Source organism: Anser anser (genome assembly GCF_964211835.1).
Source record: "Anser anser genome assembly, chromosome: 8".
NCBI classification, from domain to species: domain Eukaryota; kingdom Metazoa; phylum Chordata; class Aves; order Anseriformes; family Anatidae; genus Anser; species Anser anser.
Window position 1 is genome coordinate 25,642,745 of NC_139728.1, and position 6,455 is coordinate 25,649,199.

The following is a 6,455-nucleotide window of genomic DNA, read 5'->3' on the forward strand; positions in this document are numbered from 1 at the left end:
GCCGGGAGCGGGCAGACGTTACCAGCCACTTAGCAGCGCGGTGAAATTGCCACGGGGGATTAAAAAAATAATAACAATAATTAAAAAGAAAAAAAAGCCAAAGGGCTTTTTTTTTTTTTTTTCCCGAGAGGGAAAAACTGCCCGTGCATTTCGGGGGGCTGCGTGGCGGGGCGGCCGGGGAGGAGGAGGGGGGGGGGCGGGCAGAAAACGAAGGCGAGCGGGCGGGCTGAGCCGGGCAGAGCTCTCCCTGTCCCCGAGGAGCCGCAGCCCGTCCCGGCGCTGCCTGCCCCGGGGCACACGCTCTCAAAATGTCGGTGGCGGCCCAGGGCTCCCCGGGGCGGCGGGGGTCGGGCGCCGAGGTGCGGGGCGGCTCGGGCCGGCCCCGGGGGCCGCGCCGCGTCGGGGCGGGCTGGGGAGGGAAGGGGGGGGCCCGCCCGGCTCCGAAACCGTTAGGTTGTCTTCTACGGCTCCTTTCCCCTTTCTCTTCCTGTCCAAATATTTTTAAATTTACGCGCCTTAAATAACAGTCCGATTTTATTTAGTTAGTTTCCTCCGCCGCCGCTTCGCCCCGGCCCCCCCCCGCCGCCAGGGGCCTGGGGCGGCCGCAGCGCAGCGCCCGGCGCCGCCACCGCCACCTTCCCGCCGCCGCTCCGCTCCTCCCCGGCCTTTTTTTTCTCTTTATTTTCCCCTCTTTCTTTCTTCTTTCTATCCCCTTATTTTTTATTTCCCCTTCCTTCGTTTTTTTTTTCTTTTTTTTTCTCTTTTTTTTTTCCCCTCTCCCTCCCTCTACCCGAGGACTCGGCACCAGCCCCGACGCCTCTCCGCCCCCGAGCCGCGGTGAGTACAGCGCCGGGCCCCGCACAGCCCGGGGGGACAGCGGCGACACGGCCCGGGGGAAGGAAGGAGGGGGGGGGGAGCTGGCTGCAGCCTCCTGCCCGCCGCCGGACCCCCCCCGGCACCCCGGGGCTGCAGCAGCATCTCCCCCCGCAGCCTCCCTGCAGCGGGGCTGGAAGAGGAGCAGGGCTGGAAGAGGAGCAGGGCTGGAAGAGGAGCAGGGCTGGAAGAGGAGCAGCAGGACTGCCCGTCCTCGGCTCCCCGCACACCCCTGGAGCAAGGTGTCTCTCCCTGCGAGAGCTTTTTCTCGCCGCCTGTTGCATTTTGAAATTATAGGCAAGAGAGGGAAGGGGGGGGTGGGGGGGTGAGGCACCCCCGCTGCTCGGTTTCTGGGTCGCGGGGGCAAGGAAATTGCCTGCGGATGGGAGCTGCGCCGCACGCTGCTGATGGCCAGATGTGCCAGGGCTCCGCAGCCCTCCTTTACAGGGGAAAGGAGAGGGGGAAAAAAAAAAAAAAGAACTTCTGCCATGGCACCGAGCAGTAAGATGGCTTCTTGCCTTCTGAAGAAGCACCAAGCGCAGATCAGCAGGGACATTTCTCAGGGCTGAGCGGTCCTGCTGGCCATTTTATACTGATTTTTCAGTGCTCGCATCACCTTTAAGCACAATATTAGTTATTTTGGGCAAAGCGAGGAAACCACCAGGAGCAGACCTCTTGTATGGTGGATACTTCAGAATAACCTTGACCTTGCACCATGGCTTACCCTGGAGGTTAATCCTACAGGGAAAGCAGGGAACCGGCCAGGCACCTGCCAAAGCACAAGCGAGGTCCATCTGCTCTTGGAGTGGGGTTAAAATGGCTTCAGAGGGGCACGAAACAGGGGACACGGAGGGGCTGAGGGACAAAACCTGGAGCTTGCTGGCAGAATTCAGTCCGATGCCCGCAGGACCCCACCTTCCCTCGCTCAGCCCCAGCAGCACTGCTGAGCTCAGGCTGCAGAAAGGGTAAATTCCCTCTGAAAGAGACTGAATCAGCCAAAAGTGTAATCAGCTTCTCAGGGAAGTGCGAGACCACTGAGCCATGCTTCCAGTTGCGTTTCTTTGTTCCTCTGTAACTGCTTTCTGATATTTGTAGCAGTAAATAGGAGGGCCGCTAGTATTTAGGAGCATTTTTAACAACAAAACGCTTGATTCTATGTGAGAAAACAGATTTTGCTTCACACTGCAGCCACTGAGAGGTTAAAGCCGATTCCCAGCTCCTGCTGGAAGCCTTTCCTCAGCAGACAGTGCCTCTCAGGATGGTTTTTCTCTCCTGCTGCACCCCGAGAGCAGGGACGGGGCAGCCCTTGCGTGGCACCGCAGCCCTGCTCACCCCGCAATACTGAGGTTCCTATCAACACAACAGCATTTTAATGGACACTGTTCTACACAGAGCTAATGAACACTGAAATGAAAAGACACTTGCACAGCACAAGCCACAAGAAAAAGCGACATCCTGTACGAAAACGAAGCATCCAGAAGCGTTTCAGGGTCTGAACCTAGCGAAGTACAACTTGGTGCACATCACATTTACATTCAGAGTATGTGGCAGGCTGGAATAAGGGCTCCTACTCTGGCTAACTGTAATTTTCTGGGGAGCGAGGATCCCTTTTAGGCCGTAAATTACTGACACCCATTCTGATGTAAATAGGGAGATTTGGATGCACCCTGCCTGACCCAGCAGGGTGCTTTCTCCTCCGGGTGCTGCGGCGCTGAGGTGCTGCAGCAGCACCCGAACACCTGCGCTGCTGAATGGGGCGGGTGGGGACGGAGGCAGGCTGGCACGCCGCGAGCTTTTGCTCATATTTAGTAACGCTGGAGAGCAGGCAGAGAAGGTTTCAGCCTGCCCTGGCTGGAACAGCAGCAGGCCTGGAAAGCAGGCTGTTAATTGCAGATCCTTCCTACAGAGCAGGCTTCCTAAATCTCCCGAGAGGAGCAGGGCTCTGCTGGAAAAGCAGCTCCATCCCTGGGGATCCTCCGGTCCTTTGGGGTGCAGCTGGAGGTGCACAGGCAGATCTGCACTTAACCTCCCTAAGGGAACGTTGTAGAAAACATCTGTTAAAGAGGAAAGTACATTTGTTTGCTGAAGACCGATATCACCTCCTTGTACCAACGTGTGTACTCTGGTGTCTGTGGATTTCTCAGATGTATTTTGCTTTCGCTACTGTAAAATAAGAGCTACAGGCAAAAAGCTGTGCTACACCATGTAGTCACAGTGTTCACAGTCCAGCAGTGCATGCTTGCATTGAAGAGAACAACAGTTTCCTTCCTGTACGAGCACTTTAATTTATAGAAACATACTGTTTTGTGTAAAGAAGGTGGTAGATAATTAACTGTATTCATTTAATCTAATTATAGGCCTCTGAGGCAAAAAGCTGACACTTTTCATTGTGGTATATTCAGAGAAGTTAATTGAAAAAACATTGCAGCCACAAGGCATAACATGCCCATGGTATATTTGATACTAATTCTTTTTTTTTTCCAAAAATGGGATGAATCTGATGCTCATGAGAGATAAGGTTTGCTGTTACTCGCCGGAGTAGGGCAGATTCTGTGAAAGCCTGTTATGCAATGCTGCACTGCACTGCAATATCTCTGCAATTCCAGAGCTAACCACAGACAACTTAATTTGCCAAATTGCGAGATGGTTTTGTAATGTACACAAGTATCTATTACAAATTAAGAAAAGATTGAATGCATTTTTAGCTGGGACGTAGGTCAGAATTTGAACAGAGATCTGCTTCAAGAAGCGATGGGTCAATGTGTCAGCTCCTCGCTCTCATTAACCCCCCAGACAAGAATTTTTAGGAGGAACCAAGTAATTCATGCAGGCACACCACTAGCAGTGGTTTATTAGCAGTTCATCTGTGTTTTTAAGCTATCGCTATTACAAAGAGATAAACGCACTGCAAATCAGCACTAGCAGCTCCCGATTGTATCAAAATAAATACATGACAGACCATTTGCTGTTTCTGAGTAATTTTTCCTACCACCTGATACACACCAGCAACTTCATCTTCTGACTGGGCTGCTACTTTCATTCTCGAAAGGAAAGGAAAGCAGCTGAGCTCTGCACAGCTTGCCTTCCAGATGAAAGGCACCGAGCAGCCCAAACGTGCCGGCTGCGGGGAGAGAGCTGCCCGTTTCTGCTAAAGAAACCCCAACCCCTGAACTGAATTCTTCCAAATACCACCGCTTACCCCCTGCTTTATCGACGGAGGAGTGCAGCTGACTGTGTTTCTGCAGCCCTGGCAGCACCAAGGGACTGGACACCCGCTCGGGTACCCCCTGCCTGCTGGCCCAGCGGCCTCCAGTTCTGGGGTCCGGGGCCGTGAGTGTCCCCCCCCCTCCCCAGCCATCCCCTCTTGCTGCTGCCGCCCCCAGCCCTGGCTGCTCCTGGCTGCTGGGAGAAACCCTTGCAAATGCAGCTCTGCCCCCCCTGTGAGGAAGCCTGCCAAATTGCTGCAGTGATGGGGCAAGTGCTCTTAGGTGGTCAACAAGCACAGGGAAATGCATTTATGGCAGCCCTACCTATGGCTTTAAGAGCACTGTAAGGATTTTCAAACATATTTTGCAGAAATCATTTTCACCGTGATTAAGAAAGAAGCTTGTTGCACTTAAGCCATTCGTATGTTTGTTAACAAAGGCAGAGGAAGTCTGAAAAGTAAACAGAGTAACATTCAGTCACCTTAAATCTGGTGCTCTGCCTCAAGAGCTCCGGAATATTCAACAAAGAAGCTTTTTAGCAAGAAAAATGTGGGTTGCAATAAGAGTTAGCCATACCCAGTTCCTATTCTTATACCATTCAAGACAAATCACAATTTGCATTGATGTCTAACTCAAAAACTCAGCCTATGCTTGGGGTTCATGCTGCTCTCGCACTCCTCCCCCCCTCAATGCTCTTGGCTGATGTCCTCCAGCCTGGCTCCTGCCTTTTTCTTTCCCCTCTGTGCAGTTTTCAGGCTATCACCAGCTCTTGCTCTCCCTCACCTCAGTTTTTCCTACCTCCATTCCCTGCTTCTGCCTTCTTGCACTCTGCATTTTATTTTCACCTCCTGGCTTTCTCGCTTCCATCAGTACATCACCTTGGCTCACCCTCTTACTTTTTTTTTTTTTTTAATTATTTTCACTGGCACCTTTCTCTCCCTCCATTGTGCTCATTAACCTCCTCACCTACTGATCACATCCCTTCCACGCTGCCCAGCAGAATCTCATCATATCTTCATCTTCACTTTGTTCCCAGTCTCGAAGACTCATTAAGCTCCTTCCCCACCCGACTGCTGCCCACCCTGACCCACTCGCCCAGGACATTTCTCCACAACAGGGCACGCTGCACGGTCCCTGCAGCCGAACCTGGGCAAGCTCCCTTGGCGCAGGCCGCCCTTTGGAGGACGTAGCTGCCAAAAGCCAACAATTTGTAACCGATCACGTGCGAGCCGAGATTCTTACAGAGCCCCAGAGCTTTGTCACATTTGGATGCACTTCTGTGAAACCACGGTGGTTGTGCTGCCAAATTTCAAGTTGCTGCTCAGGAGGTGCACGCAAGGAGCTAGAGCAGTGATGGTGTTGCCTTTCAGATTCCTTTTCTAAAGAAATGGGTTATACCAAAACTGTATTGTTATTATTATTCTTTAGCAAGGGCAAAAATATTTTTAACCTTGTCCTTGAAAATGGCCACCGTGGTTTAGCTGGAAACTGCCAAAAATTAAACCTGGGGCAGAAGCTTGGCTTGAAAAAAATCATCCCAAACAGTTACAAGCAACTGAAAACAAGATGTTTTTATAAAGCACAGGACAGCACGAAGCTGAGCAGTTCTGTGACTCTGGCCTCAATGTGGGAGATTTTTAAGTGACCTGTAATGAATTGTTTTAGTAGCAGCTCTGTGGAATTAAGCAGAACTCAGTCAGATTTCACATTTTGAAAGAAGTGATCAAAAAAGTACTCCATGGAGATGAAACTTGATGGAGACAGCAGAGGAAAGGGGTAAAGGAATTGGTTCTGCAGGGAGAACATCAGCAACGAGAAGTCCTACTGTTTGTTTCGGGGTTCTTAGATACCCTGTCTCTAATTCACTTGTGCCAATGGATTAACCTGGGCAGTAATTAGCACTGGGTGCTCCTTTGCTTTTAAAATTGTCAATTTTTCTGTTAAATATGAGAGTAGCAGAGTCACAGGAGTCCTTTCTAATGGACAGTGAGCCTCCTGTTAACTTGCAAGGAAAATTATTATTTTTTTAACCTGTAAGGTTAATGCTTTTAAATTCTTTCAGCAAATCAAATGCATTGCCTGTCACTTGACTGCACGCTTGCCTAAAAGATATCTTCTAGCTTGAAAAGAAGCTAATTCAGGAAGTCCTGTGGCCCTTGTTTTGCAGGAAGTCAGCCCAGAAGAAATGGGGGTCCCCTCTGGCCACTTAATCTCTGTCACTCCTGTTTCTCTCTGATTTTAATAGCAAAATCGGACTCGTGCTCAAACTTTCTGTGCAGTTAAAACATTTGGAAAGATGTTGTCTAGCCTGTGTTTGAAGGAGTTTGTCTGCATTTATGCAAAATACTTTATGTTAATGACTATGATTATATTAAT